The sequence below is a fragment of the Ixodes scapularis genome, unplaced genomic scaffold, assembly GCF_016920785.2.
Source record: "Ixodes scapularis isolate PalLabHiFi unplaced genomic scaffold, ASM1692078v2 ptg002725l_1__unscaffolded, whole genome shotgun sequence".
In the NCBI taxonomy this organism is placed as follows: domain Eukaryota; kingdom Metazoa; phylum Arthropoda; class Arachnida; order Ixodida; family Ixodidae; genus Ixodes; species Ixodes scapularis.
In genome coordinates this window covers 338,992-364,970 of record NW_024610265.1, presented here as the reverse complement: position 1 = coordinate 364,970, position 25,979 = coordinate 338,992, and the positions used below count along the sequence as shown (strand labels likewise).

At 47.6% G+C, this 25,979-nt stretch overlaps 1 pseudogene; it reads left to right on the top strand.

Moving 5' to 3' along the window:
• Positions 1-23,278: 23,278 nt before the first annotated feature.
• On the top strand, positions 23,279-25,465 carry LOC120837977 (annotated as a pseudogene).
• Positions 25,466-25,979: the final 514 nt, after the last annotated feature.

Genomic DNA, 25,979 nt, shown 5'->3' with positions numbered 1-25,979 from the left:
TTGCGGAAGGCAGACACGGTGTAGCGTGTTAAGTTTACACAGCAACTCATGTGTAGACGAAAAACACAGATGGCCTCGTGTAAAACGAACACGTTTCGACGTGTCCGCTATGGGACAACGGTTTACACGTCTGGGCGTGTTATTTTTGCTAACAGTGTAGGTTTACAAATTCACAGCCCAGACTGCTATGATTTTTCGCCGTTTCGAAAAGTAAGCAGAGCACCCGCCATACGCACGAACGTTGAGGGTCGCACCGGCCAGAAGCTTTTTGTTTAGAAAAGGCTGGGCTCCGAAGATTGTACTGCTCAATACGTGATCTTCACAGCTCAGCACTCACGTGTTCATTAGAGCCACTCGATATGGCAGCGTAGCTGCCAGAGTAGCGCCACGCTTTTCCCTGTGCCGCCTCTCACCGTGATTGGTCACACCCGGTACCATAGCAACGAGCTTAGCTGGCTCGGTTTCCTTAGCAACCGGTTGACTACTCGTCACGTGACCTCGCAAGAGCCGTGATGTCACCGGTAAGATGGCAGCGCCCAGAGCTGGTGGATACGAGTTCGTTCGGAGCGCGGTAATCGTAACGTGCCGCTGCTTGCCGACGATTTCGGACTTCTTCGTGCTCTCTGACGCAGGTATAACGTGAAGATCGGAAAGAATGTGACTTTATACCTTTTCTGTGCAAGATCGCTCTGGATATTAGCACTTGTGCGACAGCATCAGTCATATCGCCGAAGTGGTGCTCGTATTCCTGGATGTGCTCGACGATCGTTAAGACATTTTGCGTGCAATTTTCGTATACTCCTAGCCTTGTTTGAACGTTGGAATGTCTGAGAATCAATACGAATTGTATGCGTCGCATGTTGGACCTTGGGGAAGTTTTTTCGGTTCCAGGTAACCGCGTAATCACAAACTTTTAGCGAGGAAGCTCCTGCGATCTTTACGTCTTGTACTAATCAACGATCTTGCGATATAGCTTTTAGGATAACATTTTCGCATTTTCTAGCTTCCTTTGAATGTTGGAAATTTCTGAGAGTCGAAACGAAAGGTATACGTCGTGTGTAGAGCCTAGGGGAAGTTGTTTCAGCCCTGGGTCACCGAATAATCACAGCAACTTTAAGCGAGGAAGCGCCTGCGACCTGTCACCTTTTGTAATATTCGACGATTTTACGAATTGACAGTTCTGAAGACTTTGATAAACGTCCTTTCGTTGCAGTAGCTTGCATTTGATCATAGTGTTTTTTTTTTGTTTTTTTTTCAAGTGACAAGCTGGCGTTTGTTCAAATGACGTATATGAAATGACCTGCTCTATTAGCCCCGTGCGCGACCGAAAGCGTCGCTGTGGTCGGCCTTCCACGATTGGCCGAACGCTGACTATGACGTAGGAAAGGGGATTTATCATCGATGGAAATAAGAGGAATGAAAGAACTTTAATTTTGACGGTGTTGGCAGTGTTGCTTTAAGACCTCAATGATTTCAAGCTTCCACCATGCTATTTACAAACACTATCGAACTTGTTGTTCGCAAGGTAATGACGTAACAAGGGGGAACCATAGGAGGGCGCCACCAAAACATCTCGCCGCTAATAAGAATGCATCAACACAGTATTAAATTTATATGCTCAGAGGTGTGTTCGTCTTTGTAATTAACAAGTTACAGACAATTATTTTTTACGAGTGTAATATTTATTTTCTGTAGCTGGGCCCGTTTTTACCCATTAATGTCCGTGTGCCACGATGCTATCATCATGTGTGTATGGTTCTAAATATCCTCTTTGCAATGCCTACAAAAGCCAAAATGACGTCAGCCGACCCCAGCTCACGCATTTGACACGAACACTGCGTCACTCAGACGTATGCGCTCGTCAACAATCAATTCGTCGTTGAATATTTGAATTCGCGTTCGTGGCCAATGAGTGCACATGGGTGCACTTGCGAATGACAAGTTCTATGGTGTGCTTAAAAAGCACGGTGGAAGCTTGGGGTCATCGCACCGGTGCCCCACAATGTCAGAACCGCGTGATTCCACTGTTCTCTTTTGAGTTGAGGATTAAAGCTAAGGAAGAAGAAGTTAAAGAATCATTTCATGGCCCCTTTAACACAGGTATGCGTGCTACACCAGATAAAAATATTGACATTTTGCATGCCGGTAAACTTCCGGACGACCACTTGGCCTGTCGGCAAGAACACCTCATATCCGGCGTCCGTCTCTCTTGATGGCGTTAACAATCCTCTGTGGACCACCGTGCTCTCCTGCTTGGTTTAACCCCGTTGACGGTTCATCGCCCAAAACGAGGGTGATACCGTCGTCGACGTCGCTCCCCGCCAGTCGGTGAGATAATCTCATGTTGAATGGATGACTGGGTCTTGAAGAAGGATGGTGCTAAGCATACTTCTTACTATGGGGCAGTCGAGCAGCAGTCATGTCCCAAGGCAATCGTCCTGTCGTGACCGGCGTAATCGGATTTTGTTCCATAGGAGCGAAGTCCGAAAGCACAGGGACGGTACGTTCGTCCCACGAAGCCGCCGCCATCCCGGCGGCGCGGAAAACCACTCGCCTTGTCCGTGCACGCTGCAAATCGTCTCATTTCACAGAAGAAACAGACACCGCTTCTCCAGAGGCCCGTGCCGTACCGCCATGCAAAGCGTCTTTTAGGTCTTTTAGCACTTTTCAATTAACGAATGAGATATCAACTAGATAAGGGTTGCCGCCCGGTGTCGCTAGCAGTACGGTTACCATAGAAACCTCTCAGGCCCAAAATGGAGATCACTATAGACGCTTCTGACGTCGTGTATCTAGATAATTTTGCGTCGTGTCGCTACTCTGGCAGCTACGCTGCCATATAGAGTGGCTCTAGTGTTCATCGATTCCTAAAGAAAGCAAAGCACGCGCCGTACGTACCAGCGCTGAAAATGGTACCACGGTCAGAAGCTCTTTACTATCTACGACTGTGAGCCCTGCATAATCTAACACTATTAGTACAGGCTTACATCTAAAGGCGAAACTCGGTGAGGCAAAGATTAATAGAAAAAATTGGCTGCAGAACTCTATTACATCATGCCACTGCACATAGGCCTAGACTACGGGGGGGCATCGGGGCTCGTTCCCCCCCCCCCCCCCCCCGCCCCTGGTGAGATCCGGGGGGGGGGGGGAGGGGGCTTTAGGGTTTGGGTTACGATCCTTATTAAGACGCTCTTTACGTGCCATATAACGAGCTTCCAGTAGTGGCATGCAGCTGCGTAGACTTTCCATTTTCCTGGGGGGAGGGGGGGGGGGGGGCAGGCTGAGAAGTTCTCGGGGGGGGGGGGGGGGAGGGGGGGTTTCTGAGCAATTTTTTCTTTACACCGGCAATTATCAGTATATTTCTGGGGGTAAATTTTACAGCATACGTATATCGCCATGTGTTCGTCGCTGTGTGTCAACGTCAATCACTGAGCGAGCGTAGCCGAGTGTTCATCGCCGGTACCACGGTGCACGCGCCGGCGAACATAAATCTGAAATCTTTAAGGCCACGGTCCCACTGAATGTGGAAATTTAGCTACTTTTTTGGCAGGTCATTACTTGTCTTATTTTGAATACTGTTTTGTGGGAGCGATGTCGTTCCAAAGGCAATGCAATTCTCTTTCATTTGATATTATGAATGCATTGGTTTATACTGTTCATGCGCATATGTAGCGTTGCGAAAATAAGGGCGGAGACCCTCACTTGCTCCGCTGGTTCATATTTCATGAACGATCTATGAAAGATAACACGGTTTCATTGGAGCAGTTTTGTTAAGATGATGTCGGAGCAGATTGTAACGATATACTTTTTTGATATTCGCACTACAGGGTGTCACAAATGAAAGATTACACGGTCTTTTTTACCGCAAAAATAAACTAGGCATCGCCGAACGCTCATTCTCCGCCCAAAGGTAGAACTAGAGGTCACAACCAGATGCCAAAGTTTCAGCCCGATCCGATTACTTAATCAAAAGTTATAACTGATTTTCTGAAAATTTCAATGGGAAAATGAAGCCCGTTTTTGCCCGTTTTCGGTTTCTGGTGCCATAGAGCCCCATGTGTTCGAAAACTCCGTCGGCCACCATTTTCCCATTGCAATTTTCAGAAAATCATTCATAACTTTTGATTAAATTATCGTATCGGGCTGAAACTTTGGCATCTGGTTGTGACCTCTAGCTCTACCTTTGGGCGGAGAATGAGCGTTCGGCGATGCGTAGTTTATTTTTGCGGTAAAAAAGACCGTGTACATTTTCTTTTGTGACACCCTGTACTTTGTTTTGCTCATCTCTCCAAATAATGCCCTAAAATTGTATTTTTTCAGCACAAATATGTTTTAATGATATGCGCTAGGGCAATGGAATTAGCTAAAGATGTAGTGCTTATAATTGGTAATATGCAGAGAAAAATTTAATGCTGTGTCAAATTGTTTTGTTTACATATTCTATATCAAACGTAGCACTTTTTGTGCTTCAAGTCACGGTACTTCAAATGCCGCTGAGGAAATAATTAAACTATGATAAAATCTTTTATAACATTTAAAACTACAATGGTTGCCCAAGAATTGGACGATGGCTTTTTTCCATTTTCAAAGTCATAACCCTCTAGGAGCCCTTCAGACATACCGGTTTTTGACGCATATCTTTTATGGACATCAAACAGATTTATTGGCATTTAATAACATTTATTGTGTCGAATAGATAAACATTGCGATGTATTAGATTATGAAAAGGATCCTCCTTTGGTTTTTTTATAAATTTAGAGCTTAACTAATTTTAAAAACAATTAAAACTGTTTGGGTGTTTTGTTGCGCCATCTGGCGGATGGCAGACAAACTGCTGACTTCTAATGTTCAAAAAATTTCCGAGTACGGCGTTGGCGTCTGTATCATCATCAATCTCCGTGTCTTTTTACCCTCACATTTAAAAAATATATTGGAAGATTTACTATCGATAACTGAATGGTTTAAGTACTGGGTCAGGCTAATAAATCTAAGACAAATAATTACACAAGCGTAGCGTGATATAATGTGTTCATTATTCGATATGATTGAAATCAATAAACGATGAAGACGAAGAGTAAAATAATACACCCGAGTTCACTTTATGCCTAGAGTCACTAAATGAGCTTTAAACTATTGGCACTCCGTTCCCCAAAATTGTTCTGGGCGCCGCCATTTTGGGTCTTGCTCAGAGCAAACGCAACTGCCGATCATCATGATCCAAAAGTACGACTTCCTCAGCATTAGATGCGGTGCTAGGAAGCTGATGCAATATTTCAATGCTCTGTCGCGGGTTGTTTAAACATTTGTGAGGGACGGAAAAGCGTTTCCTGTGATTTTAGATAAAGCTTCATATAACTGGCAACCATGATTTTAAGCCACAATATGGCCAAGTGTCGTTACTCTGAACCGTAGCTAATTTACTGGCACAAGCGGGAACAATAAAAAAGAGGCAGGCGTCAAAAGGTAGTGGCTTCTGGAATCCACGGGGCTTACGTCATGGCCCCTCCAGGTATTACAAGCCTCTTGGACAAGAGCAAGGATAGTGTCATTAAATAAGCTACGCTTCAGAGTAGCGACACTTGGCCTTATTGTGGCTTAAAATCATGGTTACCAGTTATCTGAAGCTTTATCTAAAATCCCAAGAAACGCTTTTCCGTCCTCCACTTTAAACAGTTTGCGACAAAGCAAAGCAACATTACATGAGCTTCCTAACACCGAATCTAATGCTGGGCGCAACTGCCGATCATGACGATCGGCAGTTGCGCCTGCTCTGCACAAGCACCAAAATAGCGGCGTTCGCAACACTGTCGGAGAAGAGAGTGCCGATACTCTAAGCGCAGCTCATTTATTGGCTCTAGTTCCCGCAAAACTCCTTTTCCCTGATTGAAACTGAAAGTAAATATGAATAATACACCATTATTATAGCTTATTTGGTTATAACCAAATACACATAATGAGAGGAGGAAGCGGGCGGGTAGGAGAAACGCGGGTTTTATGTGCGACCGTTCTCAACGTCTCAAAAGAGAGAACGCACGAGCTTGCGCTGGTTTTAAAAAAAAGGCATCCAAAGAAAAGAGGCAGACGCTGTGTTCTTTATTATTATGCGTCTAATTGCAAATTGTTGTGTGTATGTTTATACAGCCGGAAGTTAGTCTGCCTTAGTGGGCGTCTGGTGTCTCAGCTGTAGATGAGCAATTTAGCCAGTGCGGTACAACGGCAAACCTGGGGTCTTTCACGTGCACCACGCAGTAGTGATTCACGACCGCACGCCGGTACGATGCTCTTCCAGATCGAAACGGGCAGGGGCGGGGTGGGTTCTGCAGCGCGAGCTTTGGCTCCAAATGCTCCGAGCTGGCGTGCGCTAGACCATGCACTCGGCCACCGACACCCCCCCCCCCCCCCCCCCCTTGTGCGACTAATTTATATACAGGTATAAGTATTTGAAGATCGGCGATGGACGTCGATCGTCTCAAGATAATGTAACGTAATAACATTATATACATAATAAAATTGTTGAAGGACTGAATGACTAAATTTTTCAATTCTTAGATTGTAATATGGCGGTAGCCTATTGTACTTACTGTTCATGAAGACGAATATGAGGTGACGAGGTAATGATTGAATGATAAGGACGACGACATTAGTGGGTGTCGAACCACAACCTACAGTGCCAGACTTGTTTCGAATATCGTGTACCCAAAGACTTTCTTCACCCGCAACAGTATGTGGTAGAATCAATGAGGATGCTGCTTTACAACTGTACGTGGAACAGGAAAACTTCACTGTGCAGAAGTGCGGCTTATTTGTTAATATGAGGGACGGATTTCTAGCAGCATTCCCTGATTGACTACTTGGAGCAAGTGGCCTCGTTGGCGTAAAGTGTCCCCATTCCAAAAGATTCTTGAAGCATACTTAAACCGCAAAGGAGTATGAGGCGAAAAATAAGAAAAAGGAGCTTGGTGTGAAAGGTCCAAATCACCACCATAGCTTCTACTATCACATACAAGGGCAGTTACACAATACACGAAGAGAGTTTTGTGATTTAGTTATATTTACACTTAAGGGCATTGACATCCAACGTATTCAGAGAGATGACACCTCCTGGTCAACCAACATAGAGCCTTTTCTACTCAAGTTTTACATGGAAGGCCCGACTTCCGCTGAAATTCCTCACGTAGACAAGTTGTGCGATCGAATAAACTGCCATTACTCCCAATCTGGGAATCTCTCAATCTTTGTTCGTAGGCCATAGTATCATAAGATCGAGGGGTGTGGCTCTTCGTCCGCCGAATATTGCTTCGGCGGGTTTTTCTCCGTGTAAGATGAGACCGTCGCGTGCTGCCGGAATAAGAACCTGGCGATTCTTCACTGAACTGCTTCTTCCGTAAGCTTCGAAAGGGCTTTTTTTTGTTTCGCACATTATCTGTTCTGCTTGCCCGTTAGTTGCAGGATGGTATGGTGCACTAATGTGATGCCTGATGCCGGTCTTTTTTCTTCAAAATCTTGTTTATTTTATTTGAAGCAAGATTTGGCGCGTTATCAGAGAAAAGTATTTTCGGTAGGGCAAAAGTAGGTAAAGGAGCCCGCAGAACGTCAATGACGTGTTTGGACGTCGTGGCAGGCATCGTGTAAACTTCCAGCCACTTAGAGTACGCATCGCCCATGACCCCGCAGATGTGGATACGTTTCGCCACCCACCGACTGAATAGTGGATCGTTTTCAGTTATCAATCAATCAATCCATCAACAATCAGTTTATTAAGTCACAAACAATTACATTTGGGACTAGGGGGCTGGAAAAAAGCTGCGTACTCGCAGCTTGACAAAGTCCAGCGCCCCCCAAAACTAAGCAGCAGTGATGGGGGCACAGCTAGGTTACAGAAATTCTAAATATACAACTCTTATACAATAAACACAGAAGAAGAAACACAAGAAAAACAGTTCGATATTATAATATTCTTTGAATTGTCTGATAGTTTATGAAGCGTATGTCAATATATCGGGATGCCAGCTTATTTAACATAACCGCCAATCTGTAGTTAAATCTCTGCAATCCAAAATTGGTCCTGGAAGGGGGAACACGCCAATGAGGAGGGTCACGTAATGAATATGTTACTTCGTTTGTCACCAGGTTTCCAAGATTTAAAATAACTTTGATGTTTTGTTTTACTGGTCGTTGATACATGTAAATTAGTCTCCAGGGATACAAGTAGGAAATGTCGACGACCTGATGTTTCAAAAACAGGGGAAGGGTATGATAATCACGAGAAACAATTTCGATAGCTCTAAGCGCCTTTTTCTGCAACAGTCGCAGCTTATTGACATTTCGCATAGTGGTCGTACCCCATACTACATTGTTCATGATGGCGTTGGACTCAAGGAAGGCTTCGAGTCTTTCCACAAAGTTAGCCCAGGTGCCAGGACTTTTGTCGAAAGCGGTAAGTGTTCGAAACGTCGACAACGTCGGGAGCCACGTGTTGTGCTTGACACTGGACACTTACCATTCGCTGAGAAGAAACTTGCTTGTTCGTCTGCCCTGAGTCGTCCGATATCAGGTCATCACCGCAACACCATCTCCCGAGAAAACTGGTCTTTATTGTCCGCATGTCCTTAGTTAGCAATCACGTCAACTTATGAATGCCTTGTGACAGTGTCTAGGTGGCGCTTGGGCGCAGCCATAATCAACATCATGATTATCGGCCGTCGCACACACCCGACGGCCGATAATGCTAGAATGTTAGAAGCGCGAGCCCAGCGCGTTTTGCGTGCAGGCCCCTCACGCGCTCTCTGCAGGAGCAGGAACGAAGCAGGAACGATTTGGCCCGGATTTGTGGAACACTGCTTCCGCATCACACTGGACTGGTTTTGTCTTCAAATCACCTCGGTTTCTGTACTCGGCAAACGTTACACTGGCGACGAGGATGTTTACGCACTGAAGTTGCTGCCACCGACAAATAGGCTGCTCCAGAATGCCATCGGTGGGCAAGCTCGAACCTTTCGACGCGGAATCTTGCTGGGAACGAGTCGAGCAATACTTCATCGCCAACGATGTCAACGAGGACAAACGGCGAGCCGTGTTCCTCACCTGCTGTGGCCAGGCCACGTATTCAGTGCTGCACAGTTTACTGGCTCCAGTGAAGCCGTCAGAAGCCACCCTGGAGACCACCTTCGATGTGCTTGGCAGGCACTTCTCGCCGAGTCCGTCAGAAGTCGTGGCGAGTTTCAAGTTTCATTCACGGGTACGTAATGCCGGGGAGGCTGCAGCAGATCATTTCGCCGGGCTAAACAAACTTGCGGACGACTGCGGCTTCGGCGCGTCCCGTGACCGGATGTTGCGAGACCGTATAGTCGGGGGGATCAACGATGAGGCGATACAGCGGCGGCTTTTGGAACTTTCGGACCTGACTCTCGACCTCGCGAAGAAGACGGCCATTGCGATGGAAACAGCGACGAAGGATTCGCAGCTGCTATCGACACCGAGACTGCCGAGCGTTGCGGCTGAAAACGCAGTGTCACATGATGTTTCTACCACCTCTACTGCTGCATCGAAATGGAAACAAAGGACTGGCGGCATTTCCTGCTATCGCTGCGGGGGCGAGCACTTCGCCACCCAGTATTGTCACGCGAGTAGCATCTGTCACAAATGTCGGGGCAAGGGCCATCTTTCACGAGTTTGCAAGGAGAATGCGAGCTTCGGTGGCCGAGCGCCGCCAACCAGGCCACAACGATCGGTCCACGCCGTGGGCGAAAGCGTGAGGGATGTCTCGCCGCCGGAGGTCTACGAGATGTGGCAACTGGGGGCCCCTGCAGTCGATGGCCAGCCGTTCCGGGTGGAAGTTTCGGTGAACGGGACTCCGTTACTGATGGAACTCGACACGGGCGCCAGCGTGTCCGTCGTGTCGGAAGAAACACTTCGCCAACGATTTCAACCGTTGCGGCTCGACCGGTCAAACGTCATGCTGAACAGCTACTCGGGTGAACTATCTCCTGTGCGCGGAAGCCTCGCTGCAACCGTACAGCTTGGAGACCGCCGTTACAAGGACATTCTGTACGTCGTGCCTAGTGCCTGTCCGTCCCTACTTGGGCGGGGGTGGATGAAGGGTCTCGACATTGAGTTGCGGGGGGGCAAAGGAAATAAACATGGTGACGTCTGTTCAAGATGTCATCGCTAAGTACTCGGGTGTTTTCAATGATGGCCTAGGAAGTTTCAAGGGCGTGGCTGCAAGGATAACTATAAAAGACGACGCCAGGCCAAGATTTTTCAAGCCTCGGCCAGTCCCGCTCACGATGCTCGACAAGGTTAACGAGGAGCTGCAGCGTATGGAACGGGAGGGAGTCCTGCGTGCCGTGAGGACGTCGGAATGGGCCGCGCCTTTTGTACCGGTCCTGAAGCGGAGTGGACAGATTCGCATTTGTGGGGATTTCAAGGTGACGGTAAATCCTGTGACTGTGCCCGAGAAGTACCCGATTCCTCGGGTAGAAGACCTGCTTGCCAAGCTGAGTGGGGGCAAGAAGTTCAGCAAGCTGGACTTTAAGGATGCCTACCTACAAGTTGCGCTGGATAAAGAATCTTCAAAATTGGTGACCATCAATACTCCTCGCGGTCTTTACCAATACACGCGCCTGCCATTCGGTGTGACCTCGGCACCATCGATTTTCCAGCGCGAAATGGACAACCTGTTGCAGGACCTCAAGCACGTCGTCGTGTATTTCGACGACATCCTTGTGACTGGCGAGAATGACCAAGCTCACCTGCAGAACCTAGAAAAGGTACTAAATCGCCTGCAGGAAGCTGGGTTGAAGCTTAAGCTAGACAAGTGCGCTTTTTTGATTCCCAAGGTTGAATATTTGCGCCATATCGTCACCTCGGCGGTTTTTCAATCAAACCCGGAGAAAACTGAGGCTGTCCTGAAAGCACCGAGGCCTACGGATGTCAAGGTATTGCAAAGCTATCTGGGGCTAGTCAATTTTTACCGGCGATTCCTGCCAAACTTGTCCAGTGTGCTGCACCCATTGAATCGTCTCCTGGCGGCAAAGACGCCATGGTCTTGGGGTGCTGAGCAAGAAGACGCTTTCCGTAAGAGCAGGGAGTTGCTGCTCTCTGCCGCGGTGCTGGTGCATTATGACACGAAGAAAGCTGTTGTGCTGATCTGTGATGCATCACCGTACGGAGTTGGGGCTGTGCTAGCTCATCGAGAAGATTGAGGCGCTGAGCGGCCGATTGCGTTTACTTCTCGAACTCTCTCACCAGCTGAGCTCAACTACAGCCAGCTCGATAAGGAAGCCCTGGCCCTCATCTTTGGCGTGACCAAATTTCGGCAATACCTCTGGGGACGTGACTTTGAAGCTGTCACAGATCACAAGCCTTTGCTGGGCCTACTTGCTGCAGACAAGCCTGTGGCCGAGACCTGTTCACCGCGTGTCCTGCGTTGGGCGCTGATGCTGTCTGCATACCGCTACAAGCTGCTATACAGGCCTGGTACAAGCATAGCGAACGCAGACGCCCTCAGCCGTTTGCCACTGCCTGTCCCTGCGCACCCCATCGAGCGGCCAGCCGAGGTACTCATGCTTGAGAACGCCTATCCCAAGGTGTTACTTGCGTCTGTTGTGGCCGAGGCTACATCAAAGGACCCGACCTCGGCGAAGCTTCGAGATGCGTTGTGGTCTGGCGCTGAGCTGCACGACCCAGAGTTGAAACCGTACGCCGGCCGAGCAACTGAGCCGAGTGTGCAAGAAAGTTGCATACTCCTGGGGTCGAGGGTAATCCTTCCCGGAGTCTTGCAACCAGATGTACTGCGACTCCTGCATGAAGGCCACCCAGGAATCGCTAAAGTGAAGGCCGTGGCATGTTGCCATGTCTGGTGGACATCTTTGGACGATGATATTACTGCGACAGAACGAGGATGCCTTGTATGCCAAGAGAACCAACGTGTTGCGCGGCCAGTACCAATGATGCCATGGCCGTTTCCAGAGAAGCCTTGGTCTCGGCTGCATATCGAGTTCGCAGGACCACTTAAGAACCGGTACTTGCTTATCGTGGTCGATGCCTACTCGAAATAGATCGAGGTCGTTCCACTGTCTACGCCTTCAGCAGAAGCCACAATTCCTTGCTTACGACTTATGTTCGCAAGTCACGGGCTGCCGGACCTTAACGTATCCGACAACGGGCCAGCATTTGTCAGCGGCACTTTTAGGAACTTCCTACAAAAGAATGGCATTAAGCGCGTTCTAACGCCGCCCTATCACCCAGCATCAAATGGAGCTGCGGAGCGTGCAGTCCAGACCATTAAATCCAAGTTGAAAAAAGCCACTAGCGGCAACTTCACCTGTGAGCTGGCCCGCATCATGTTCAACTACAGGACTACACCGCACGAGACCACAGGATCTACACCAGCAGAACTGCTTATGGGACGCAGGTTGAAGACCGCGCTGACGTTGCTGCATCCAGACATGAGGTCATCAGTGTCAGAAAGGCACCTTAGGCAGAAGATGGCGCATGACAAGAGCGCTCGGCTGGTACCGCCTGCCCAGATAGGAGATGCAGCTTATGCGCGCAACTTTTGTCCGGGTCCGCCATGGGTCCCTGCAATGGTGATCGAGACGCCGAGTGACCAGATCATAGACGTGACACTACCAGATGGCCGGTGTCGGAGGCGTCACCAAGAACACCTGCGTCCGGATCTCGCTCAAGTCACTAAAACGCCAGATCACCAGGAATGTGAATATCCTGATCTTGCTCTAACCGCAGAATCAACAGAAGCAGCACATCAGGCCACTTCCCCTGTCGAGGCTGCACCGATTCAAGGGCCTCCTGTGGTGGACTCACAGCCTGCCTTGTCCGCTCCTGCCCAAGCTACGTCTCAAGGCATGGCTACCCCTAGCACCCCACTACCAAGGAGGAGTACAAGACTAAAAAAAACCGTGGTGCATTTCTCACCATGAACATCGGCAGAACATCAGCTGGTGCGTGCGGAGGGGGGAGGAGTGTGACAGTATCTAGGTGGCGCTTGGGCGCAGCCATAATCAACATCATGATCATCCGCCGTCGCACACACCCGACGGCCGATAATGCTAGAATGTTATAAGCGCGAGCCCAGCGCGTTTAGCGTGCCGGCCCCTCACGCGCTCTCTGCAGAAGCAGGAACGAAGCAGGAACGATTTGGCCCGGATTTGTGGAACATTGCTTCCGCATCACACTGGACTGCTTTTGTCTTCAAACCACCTCGGTTCCTGTAGTCGGCAAACATTACATTCCCAAACGCTCATAACTTGCCGTCGCTAAACGCCGTTCATTCATATCGTCTTCATTGCAAATAAACGTCTTCCTATTTCTTCTGATGGTTTTACATATTCCTCCTAGGCATATGTAACAATTACAACATTATGTCTGTCGGTACTTCCGAAAATATTGCAACGGCGTTTATTTTCTGGGAACCCATATAATGTAACAACCTTTACAACATCTTCCGGACCCCATGAAACATAATATTTTGTGACCTTTTTTTGGTCGTCATTAAAGTGGTGAGGTAAGTACCGTAAATCGCGAAGCAGTTTACTTGACGTTCGCTTCCACTGGTGTCTTGGAAGATTGAGTCTACTGAGCGTGCATTCCTGCAGAGGAAATTTTCATTGATAGAATATTTACACGTCAATCAACATTTGATTCCTTCTTGGTAAGATTTATTGCGAAAGCCCGTTACAACCGCCGAACCAGATATTTATACCCTGCCTGACATTCTCGCCTACATCCGTTTGATGGGCCACGCTACTTGAGCTAGCTGAGCACAGCTGGCAGCGGCGCGAGCAAGGCCACGAGGGGAACGTGATGGTGCTCGAGCCATCCCACTGTGAACCAATGTTTCGGTCACACACTAAAGCCCCTCGATGTGTTTGCGTTTGTCTTGCAAGTAGCGTCAAATGCGCGAGTGCACGAGGCCCATGTCTCGATCAGCCCTTGGAAGCAAATGGCGGCGCAGCACTGAAATGAGCGGGCCTTGGAAGCGAATGGCGGCGGAGCACCCGCTCATGGCACGTGTCTCGCGCACTTCCACAACAATGGTTGGCGGTACTTGTGAAACACGCTTTTATCAAGGGGCTTTATCACACACGGGTGCGTGTCGCCATCTATTGGTTGAACTAACGCCTTGTTTAAGATGGCTGCCGTGGGGCCGCAGCTTTAAGGCTACCGATTCAACACTTATGCATTTATTAGCGGCGGATATAATATGGTAGGCTTCCGCAACCTCGCGGGTCAATTTATATTTGTGCCTCTCTAGTATTCTTGTTTTCCCGAATAGCGAATTGCAATTGCACTATTTGCAATGCGTTGCGAGATGTCCTCCTACTGTGGCTCTCAGAGAATAATCATGTTCGCGTAGTCTGTCATTAAGACATCTGCCAGTTTGACCTACGTAGATCTTGCCACCCGAGAGTGGTATGTTATACACCACGCCTGATGTGCACAGAACAAAAGGTTTGGCATGTTTTTAGTGCACCTGTGTCTTGTGGCACCTTCGGCTAGCGAGTTGACTCTAGAGCAAATTTTGCTCATTTTTTGCGGGGTTGAAAAAACCACTCGGACCCCATAACGACTTGCTACATTTTTTTTAAATTGTGCGAAGTCTTGTGGAGGTACGGGATTACCACAGATCTTGTTTTTCCTACACCTGTTTTGTTGGCTTAGAGGCCTTTTGCCTTTTTCAACAAGGTGTCCGCTACATTAGCCAGTATTGGTAACGGATAGCTGGCTTTTCTGAGTCTTTCAACCTGCATTGTGAAGCTGGCTCCCATTGTGTGGAAACATAATCTCTTTAGCGCGGATCCCAAACATGTTAGAGCAACCTTGACGATCTTAGAGTGAGCAGAACTATATTCAAAAATTCTTTTCTTGGAGCAAAAGACTCCACGGAGTTTCTGTGGGAAAGGATTAGGCCGCATCTCCCGACCAAAGAAAAAAACCGGTGCCCCTCCAAGGTGGATCTCTTCACAACACTGGGGGAGATAAGGATGCCACCGGATATAGGCAAGTGTCTAGGTGTAGGCCCTAAGTTCTGTTTCGAACCTCTTGTAAGCCCACCGGAGCTGATTACACTAGCAAAGCAAATCACCCGTAGGACAGTGGAAACAGATAGACCACGGTGCATCTCTGAATGTGTTGACAGTCTTCACCCTACAAGAAAACCTGTTGAGTATTTTAAACCAAAATGATTTGCTGGGCGAGCCCCTGATGGATTATATGGGTGATAATGAACTACGTGTCTTATTATCAGACAAAGAAGGACAGTTTGTGGTACTACAAGAAAACATGTACGACGATAGAGCCTCAACAGCAATCAAGAAAATTTTCAAACAGGTAGAAGTGGACACCAAGAAAACTTGGGACGAAGCAAAGAGTCTTTGTGAACGTCTATCGTTAACTCAGTTATCAGCGAGAATTGGGAAGGTTGACAAGTTTCATCTGGAAGTCTTCTTTACGGTAAAGACGCATAAAGAAGCAAGCCCATTTAGAGCATTTGTCACCGAAAAGGGTTCCTGGCAGAGGTAAGTAGCGTCCTATCTCCAAAAACATCTGTCATCTTTAAAAATACATGACCCCTTCAGAGTAGTGAATTTTGAGGAAATCGTTGAACCTCTCCGGTTAAAGAGCCATGAGATCGGTACTGCTTTCAGTATAGATGTGGAGAACCTGTTTTACTCATTACCACACGTACAATTATTGGAATCTGTGAAGAAATGTATTGAAGCCATTGGAGAGCTCTCCTTCAGAGGCTCTTGTGGAATTTCAACTGAGAACTTTTTAGAGCTTTTACTTTTTTATCTAACGTCCATGATTGTTGGGTGGCGAGATGGGTGTTTTGTACAAAAGTCAGGAGTATGTATTGTCTCCTGTGTAGCCCCAGTCCTCAGTGAAATTTATCTGGGAGCTGTAGACTGTGCCATTGAAAGGGCGCTTGGAGGTAGAGGAGTTAACAAGGCGGCCCGCTATGTGGATGATTTATTGGTTGTTCTTAAAGATAACGCCAATGCGCACACACAGGTGAATAATATTTTGGCGACCTCTACTGAGTATGGAGGGGGCCTTAGGTTCACATATGAGGTCCCTCAAGAAAATGTTCTCCAGTTTTCAGACCTTTCGCTTCAATTAGGTGACACGCACGTGTGCTGGTCGTACTCGCCACCCTCCAAGAAAAGAATTTTGGATTATAGTTCTGCTCACTCTAAGATCGTCAAGAGGGGCATTGCTCTAACATCTTTGGGATCCGCGCTAAAGAAATCATGTTTCCACACAATGGGAGCCAGCTACACAATGCAGGTTGAAAGACTCAGAAAAGCCAGCTATCCGTTACCACTGGCGAATGTAGCGGACACCTTGTTGAAAAAGGCAAAAAGCCTCCAAGCCAACAAAATAGATGTAGGAAAAACAAGACCTGTGGTAACCCCGTACCTCCACAAGAGTTCACACAATTTAAAAAAAAATGTAGCAAATCGTTATGGAGTCCGAGTGGTTTTGGACCCCGCAAAAAAATGAGCGAAATTTGCTCTAGAGTCAACTCGCTAGCCGAAGGTGCCACAAGACACAGGTGCACTAAAAACATGCCAAACCTTTTGTTCCTTGCACTTCATGCGTGGTGTATAACATACCACTCTTGTGTGGCAAGATCTACGTAGGTCAAACTGGCAGATGTCTTAATGACAGACTACGCGAACATGATTATTCTCTGAGAGCCGCAATAGGAGGACATCTCGCAACGCATTGCAAAAAGTGCAATTGCAATGCGCTATTCGGGAAAACAAGAATACTAGAGAGGCACAAAGATAAATTGACCCGCGAGGTTGTGGAAGCATACCACATCATATCAGCCGCTAATAAATGAATAAGTGTTGAATCGGTAGCCTTAACAAGCAAGGAAACAGACTTTTTAACACGGACAATGAAGAACCGGCATAAGTCACGGTTGCCGCGAGACATCAGGCACGATGACAAAGCGACAGCCGACCACGGATGAGGTGTTCGTCTTCCTCTCTGACTATGGTGACCCCGCACGAGCCAAGACTGATGCAAATATACCCTGCACCACGGCAACGTAAAGGCCAACAACGGATTTGGTGTTTAACAAAGAACTAGTGTCTCAAGCATGTGCCAGCGAGGGAACACCCTACTATGTGTTTTATATTTCTTTTTTTTTTCATCTTTTTTTTTTCACCCTTATGGTTTTTTTTTTTTTATTGATGTAGATAATGAAGCCAGAGAGATTAGCCGGGAGGTATCTCCTGACTGGCTACTCTGGTGAGGATGGGGAATGAGGATAAATAGAGAAAGGAAGAGCTGAAGGCACACAAACATAAAAGGAGACTAAATAAAAAAATAAAATTACCTTTATGGGGATCTTGACGATGTTCTTTCTTCTCTTTATCTTTGTAAATATAGTTTTGAGTAGCGCTCTTTTCTGTCTCTTCTCTCTTCTCCGTGCGTGTGCGCTAATACTGTTCAAATATTTAATTACCAACTAGCCCAGTTATCAACCCTTTTATAGCGCCACAAACGCGTGCAGGGACACGCTCTTTCACGCGCTTCCGAACACAAAATAAAAATAAACTTGGGACAAAATGGCGAGAAGCCACCACCCTGAGCAAAGCGCACATGAAGGCACTAGGGTGCCTCAATGCCCTTCTGTTTAGGGTGATGCCACTGTGATGATATGGGCTGAACAAACGACGAGGAAGACAACGCAGATGAACGCTGTCAACACATGAATAATCAAAGATGAAGAAGACTGCAAGACTGCATCAGGGAATGAGACTAAGAAAAAAGAAGAGGAGGACAACACGAGGAGAGTGAACGCGAGACACGCTCGAGGCGCTCGAAAAAGGCGGTTGGGCATCGGCACCCAGCTCAACACCAGCGGTCCCGGCAGTCAAGGAAGATTCCGGACGGGCGCCAACAGGCCCGTGGGGACTTTGAACCTGCACACCGTGGACCGCCGTTGTTAGCCAAGCTGCAGCCAGCAACCCTACGCCTGGGCCGACCCAGCCTGCCAGGCTCCCGAACCAACGTTACGACAACCAGGCGTCTTCTCGGCAATAACATCGTGTGGGCCGCAAGCGAAGTCGGCGGACTGAACTTCGTACATATTTTGATGACTCTTGTAACTTGTTTCCCTATTCTATATGACTTTTATTTTTGATTCTTACTCTGTAAATAACATCTTTCTTCTTACAACTACCGCTCCGGAATTCTGAGTTCCTTCCTTATACATTCCCATCACAGCCACCCTTTGTAGTACCCGATGCCGACAGCACGCGCTCATGGGTAAAATACAAAAAAATCAACGAAAACAAAATGTCGCCATAGCACAGTTAGAGCCACAAACGCGTGCAGGGTCACGCTCTTTCACGCGCTTCTGAACAAAAAATAAACATAGAAGTGTGGGACAGAATGGCCTGGGTCGCTAAACTCGTCAAGCACAACTTTGTGCCCGAAGTTTGCGGAACGCGCTAATCTAACACTCGCGACGCTGACGTCGCGCCGAGCGAGGTGTCAATCATTCGAACGCTCATTTATTTGAGAGATGCAGAATGTAGCAAAGTTCATCGAGGCGCGCGTGCGGCGCGTGAGCTGCGCGAGGAGCCCGCTGATTGAACGGCTTCGCCGATGACGTAGCGCCCCTTTGTCCCTACATCCCTACGCCAAGCTAAAATTAATGCTTAGCAGATTATCCCTAGGCGACTTGCTGACGCTGGAAATCCTTCCGAATTTTGTGTAAAATAGAAACCTCGTTTGTCGAAGTTGTCGCTGACGTCAAAGAGACGTTTCCGAACTTTGCAAGAGCCGTGGTGTTAGCTCGAGATCTTCGCTTCAGATCGAGGCGAGGTTAAACTTTGTCAACATGGCGGTGCCGTACGCTGCGGCCGAACTTATCTTCCGCCACCGTCGGCGTCGCTACTGAGACCACCGGGGACGCCTTTCAGCTCCCCGACGACGACTTTCGGCGACAGTACCGGCTATCGAAAGCCGTTGTGCGTTGACTCTGGGACGAGCTTCGTTCGGCGCCCGGACTTCGAGGCGGCGGACAATCACATGTATACCATGACTGTGGAGCAACAAGTTCTCTGCGCGCTCCGGTTCTACGGAACCGGTAGCTTTCACGGCTTGGTGGCGACTGACGAGCACCTGTCAGTCTCCCACATGACTGTGAGCCGGGCTGTCAGAGTGTTTGCGGCTGCCATCGTTTTTTTCTTTTTTTGTTCTGTAATATCCGAAGAGGTACTAATAAGCTGGTATATAATTCAGAATGTTGGGAAACAAACAAGAACAGGAGTAATTCTTGGGTAGGGTCAAGTCTCCCGGCAGCCGGCAGAATTATTTTCCCGAAATTCTACTGGCAGTCGTCACTCATTGGCGGTCAAATCAGTTCAACGAACGAGGTGTCATCGACAGATCGTTTCATCGGCACGCGATGTAATCACATGAAAGAGATTTTCTTCCGTTAGAGGTATATACACATTAAACATTTTCACACCTTTATACATGTAAGTGGGGTGTCCCATAACTAACACCCTAATAAGTGTAGCGATGTACCTTATAAAAGAAATGTAAACCTCACACCTTTAAAAATTTGTGATTTTTTAAACACGTTTCTTAAAACGTGTGATAATGTACTACACCTTTTTATAAAGATGTAAAACTACAATACCCCTTCTTGTCAGGCTGTACATTTAAGTTGGGTGTCCCATAACTAACACCCTAATAAGTGTAGCAATAGACCTTATAAAAAATGTAAACATCACTGCTTTAAAATTGTGTGATTTTTATAAATACGTTTCATAAAGTGTGTATGCACTACACCTTCTATAAAGATGTAAAACTACAATACCCCTTCTCCTCAGGCGCGTAGCCAGGGGGAAGGAGGCAGGGCATAAGCCCGCCCCCCCCCCCCCCCCCCGAAATCTTCCATTTTGTCGGGGCCTCCTCTCCCCCCTCCCCCTCACAGAGCACTTTGCCATGGGCGCCCCCCCCCCCCCCCCCCCTTAAACAAAGTTCGGGCAACTTACCTGCTTCTCGTAAAGGTGTAATTACCACAGTACATTTCTTTTTTTGGGGTGAACACAGTGGCCCGGTACCTAATGATATGACTGAACAAATAAATTACACAAACGAGTCGCCGAAACAGCATGTTGCTTCTTGGCGAGTGTCGAGGCAATTTCGGCCGAAATCCGGCTCTAATATTGGCCAGATCTACGGTTTTGCGCCTCGTCCCGACATCCGGCAGGTATAAGTATACCGATGCAAATAAAAGATTTATGTCTAATAGCACTGCCACCAGTGATTTCTTAGGAGGCTAGATCGCGGATAGAGGCCTGTATTGCTGGGGTCGAGGGGCACCACCGGCAGTCATTGGTTGACACGATCTTATGCATGCTATAGGAGAAACGGGAAAACTCAATTTTATTACGTTAGTAGGTTGTTCTCTACCATGAAACTTCTATCGCGTTTCCGAAAATAACAATTAATATTGTGGGCAAGAATATTAAACGCGTTAGAACACCAATCTTGTTTAACTAAATGTTGTGTGGTTGAGGGTTGAGGGCGACTTTGTTGGGCGTTAACTGTGATATGTTTAATGAGAGAAGGGCTACCGAGAGTTATTGTGGAGTCATCCGCGATTTCGGAGTCATCAAAGCTCAGCAAACGATAAGTTAGAAGGCCTTTACTGGGGACATTCGCATCGTCTTAGCCGCTTGGACATAGTACTTCATGGTGAAAGCTTTTTCTTTGAACTGCTGTGAGGGCTTCCATGACAAACTGAAACTCGGAGCGTGCCGTTCAGTCGCTGAACGTGCCATTTATTTAGCAACCGAAGCAGGCGACGTCGGTAAAGTCAATGGTGGTCCGGCCGATTATTTTTTTTAATCGGTGTTCAAACGCTTCACGAATGTCTATTTGACCTCCAAGAACCCGACATAATCATCGCAGCACGTCATAAAATGCTCGCCCTCGAGCACCGCGTACAAGGTTCCAATTTTTGCGTGTTTCTCCCTTAGACTTGCGTGTATTGGATCATGGTGTAATACGCCAAACAACAAGGACAAAAACGAAGGGAGAACTAGACAGGACGCGGCGCATTGCCTGTCGTCAAGCAATGGCCGCCGGTGAGGCCAGTGACGGGCTCCCGATTCGCGATCCAGACTTGCACTGTGAGAGTTCTAATACATTACACCCGCGAAGTGCTGCACGGAGAACATCCCCCGAACGAACTTGCCAAATGTGCAGACTGATGCTGTCGCCATAGATGTTATAGAAAAGTACCGACCTCAAGCCGAAACTAGCGCCTTTTTGTTCGACGTGATGGGTGGGAATGCGAGAGGGCAGTGGCTGCCATCGTTTATCTATAAAGGTTGTTTGCTGCAACGCGGAACTTACATTTGCGATGACTTACAATTAAGCAAATCAGTTGTCAGAGATATCTACAGACGGCGTAAGTTTCCGAAACCAGCTGACTACAAAACAGCATACACTTGAAACAATTGATGACACAGCACGCGCAAGAGCTTGCTTCGTTTTAAGCATAGTACTATAAGTGAACCAATGAAAGGATATGGCTTAAATCTAGTTCTTTGGAACATCTAGCAATACGTTTCGTAAGACCTTTTATTTCCCTGGTGAGGGCATTGAGAATGAGAGCTTTCTCAAAACACAATATGACGTGGCAAGATAGCTGCCGTTCAAATATGACTTTGCTTGAGTCTCGGGCAACGTCTCCATGTTTAGCCTTCCCGGACGCTGAGTGAATGCGTCACAGGTTTCTGCTGTGGGAGCTTCGTCAAAAAATGTTCCGCCTTTCACCCATACACAAATGATGCTAGATCTCGCGGCCTCTGTGGTTGTCCTGGGCCTTTTATTACACACTGCTAGGTTTCAGCATCTGTACGGCTACAAAACGACTCAAATTTTGCAAATAAAACACGGGCCGTCGATTCCTCCCTTCGTAAAATATTAGGCGTTCACAATTCAAGCTCGCGTTTGAGTTTGTGGCCCGCGGGACACGATTTCGAGCAGAAAACCAACTTTTTCTTTTAGTTCCACTCTGCGAATGCCGCATCGTAGAAGACGAACTCTCGTCGTCTGCTCTTGCTGCTTGCCTGGTCGAGGCATGACGGGATTGTCGGCGCTAGAGAGCTCAAAGACAGCGTACAGCGAGCGGCGTGAACGCTCGCCTCCCCGCGCTGTTTCGTGCTCTCGTGCACCGCCTAGGGATTGCGGGGGATTTTTCGTCAAAAGTTGCGAAGTCGAGCGCGCGCAGCGAGGAGGAAACTTTGCAGCGTTCTTTTGGTCACTCCCCCCGCTACGTCAAAAAACTAAGAATGTTTTGCTCCACGAGTTTAGCTACCCAGATGTCTCGACCCTAAGCAAAGCGCACATCAAGGCACCCAGAAGGCACCCTAATGCCACTAAATTGGCTACGCTTCAGAGTAACAACACTTGGCCATATTGTGGCTTAAAATCATGGTAGCCAGTTATCTGAAATTACAGGAAACGCTTTTCTGTCCTCCACAAATGTTTAAAGAGTTCGCGACAAAGCAAATTAATATTACATGAGCTTCCTAACACCGAGTCTAATGCTGAGGGAGTCGCACTTTTGAATCATGACCATCGGCAGTTGCGTCTGGCCTGCAGAAGCACAAAAATTGCGGCGCGCACAACAATGTCGGGGAACGGCCGATACTCTAATCGCAGCTCATTTAGTGACTCTAGTTCCCGCGAACCTCCTTTCTTCTGAGAGAAACTGAAACTAAACATGAATAATGCACCATTATTATAGCTTATTTAGTTATAACCAACTGCATATAATGAGAGGAGGAAGCGGCCGGATAGGAGAAACGCGGGTTTTATGTACATCCGTTCTAACCGTCTCAGAAGATAGAACACGCGAGCTTACGCTCGTTTCAAAAAGAAAATCCAAAGTAAAGAGGCGGCACGCTGTGGTCTTTGTGATTGTGCGTTTAACTTTTATACTGGTATACTTAAAGATCGACAATGGACGTCGATTGTCTCGAGGTAATGTAACGCAATAGCATTATATAAATAATAAACATAATGAAGAACTGAACGACTCAATGGACCTTTTCCGGAGTTTCCACGGCGCATGCGCAGCAGCAGCAGACGGGACTCCGCCATTTTTGGTGGCGCTTTGCGTCCGCCTCACAGCAGTCAGCAGCCATAGCAGCCATAGAAACCGCGGAAGGCCGGGAAGCGGTCGCACATTTCCACGTCCTCTAAAATGCCCCAGCGCTGCTCCGCTATCGGCTGCAGCAACGACAGCAAACGGAATCGCGGGTTAAGTTTCTTCCGGTTTCCTTGTGCAAGTCTTCACCCGACGAAGCGCCAGTTGTGGATTCGGCCGATCCGACGAAACAACGCGGACGGCTCGCCGTGGCAGCCATCGGACCACTCCCGCGTTTGCAGCAACCACTTTGAGCAAGGTTCGTGCTTATTATTTCTTGCTTTCGTTAGTGTGCAAGTACAACGTACAGTGCGCCTCAAACTTTACGCCGCCACGGCATTTGCCGTTTCTGATAACACCTGCAGCGGCTGATTGAACGATCTGAAGAATGTTTGGGTTCCCGATTTCTATCCCATCCTGAGAAGGCATCCCGAAAGTTTTGGTGACAAATTTAACAGTAAGTAGCCGACACGAGCTCAATGTTTGGGAACCCAGTGGCGGCGTTAAGTTTGAGGTGCACTGTACCTGATCCAATCTGATGCTTGTGTCTGTATACGCTGTTGCGTAGCTACCTCCACCAACAGGTAGGTGCGGGCTTGAGCATTTTTTTGCTTGCTTATGTGACGATTACGCGCTGGCGCGGAAACTGCTGGATTACTATTTTGCTGTCGCAGCTACGCTGTGCAGTTTGTGACTATGCGTATAGGCGTAGAGGAAAAGTGCGAGCAGCTGTTGCTTTGGTTTCCCCACCGCGTCTGCCGTACGTTTGTAGCTAAATGAAGTCGTGAAAGTACTAAGTAAACAACTTTTTGTTTTGGGTATCTTATAACTCGCATGTTCTAAATTCAGAAAGATAAGTGCGGCCGGCCTAGTGTTCCCCTTTTGTCACCAACAGGTTGACAGATCTAGTGATAACAAGGACCTTGTCATACAACACTTCGATTTTAGGCATTCCTTAAATATTTTGTTGATTGTGTGGGTCTCATGCCAGCTCAATAACGCTGCCATTTTTAGTTCCTGTGAACTGACCTTATGCTTTCGAGCTGCGGCTGTGTTTTGAAAGGCTTCATTGATTTCTTAATACGATATTGATTACTACTAGTTGCTTCATTGCCTGGCGCCCATAGGCTCATATTAAAGTCTGCTCCCCAAGAAGCACTGCACATGCTCAGAGTGGTGTTTCATTCAGCGCTGAAATACGACGTGCAAAATAATATAATTTCAGGAGCTCCATCAAGGTGCAAAGACCACCCGGACTACGTCCCGTCGATCTTTGCTTACAAGCCCAGCTTACAAAGAGACTCGGCTGCACGGTTTGACCGGGCAAGGACGCGGCATGATAAGAAGATGGTCACAGCATCGCCAAGATTGCCAATAAAGCATCCAAGGAGTTATCCCCTCCAGGTAACATTGGTATTAATTCAATGCTATTTATTATCAATCTTCTAGGCTGCAAAAGCATAAGAAAATATTGTTTGTTGTTGTTTGTTACTTTATCGACAGAATCTAAAGTGATTGAGTCAAAGATGAACTCCAAATATTGTTTACGGTTTGCGCGTTACTTACGACTCGACCTAGTGTGGCTCCCTCTCCATTGACATGTGCTTACTCAGAAAGAGCTGAGCCACCAACATTTTTTTGTTTCTTGTTGGTATGCTTGATTAGATTTGAGTTGAGGAGTTGGCGAGAGGAATGTGTGAAATAATATATTCAGTGACTGTATTCTTTTCTGGTGCAGCAGTGGAACAACAGGAGACGGACACCATGGCTGAGGTTGTGGACAACTCGGAAGACCAGTGCACCCCGTCTACAGACACCGGAAATGACATGTGTGTGGCCGAGGACTGTGATGCTGCGACACCTTTGAGAGACATCCATCAGCGTCGTCTGTTGGAGAGCAGGATTGCGGAGTTGGAGCGGCAGCTTCAGGCAGAAAAGCTTAGAACACAAGCACAAAGCCAAATGATTATGAAGCTTGAGGAAAAGATGTCTGAAATTAAGGTCACTACGCTTTCCCTTGCTAACATCATGGGCACCGAAGACTTTTTGATTTACACTGGGCTGCCGAACTATTTTGTGTTCAAGAACTTGTACGGCATGATTGTCACGCGCGAACCTAAATTGTGTTCAGGCAATTATGTCAGGGTCCACACAGGTGAAGAGCAGCTGTTCATGGTTCTAGTAAGGATCCGTACGGGAATGTCTCTGAAGGAAATATCCATGGATTGTTGTGCTGAGTTGTGAACTAAGTGCTCTCAACTGCTTTCCGAAGCTGGGTCTTGCACAACAAAGAATGCAGAGACACTTCGACGCATTTCCTGATACAAGGGTGGTACTGGATGCAACCGAGATAAGAATTCAAACGCCATCCAGCTTGGATGCACAGCGTCAAACCTTCTCACCGTGTAAGCATGCAAACACAATGAAGTGCTTGTTTGGGGTAACACCGGACTGTTATATTTGTTACCTCTCGCCACTGCACGGCGGTGCCGTGAGTGACCGAGAAATTGTGCGGCAATGCGGCATCCTCAACCTGTTAGAACCAGGTGAGGCTGTTATGGTAGATAAAGGTTTTAAAATTGGTGACTTGCTTCCACATGGTGTGAAGCTTCATATTCCACCCTTCAGAGAGCCGCACACACGTCAGATGCCAAAGTCGGAAGTCTACGAGACTCGTAACATTGCTGGCGCTAGAGTACATGTTGAAAGAGTGATTAGGCTCATTAAGGAGTTCCACATTTTCGATCGTGCACCGCCT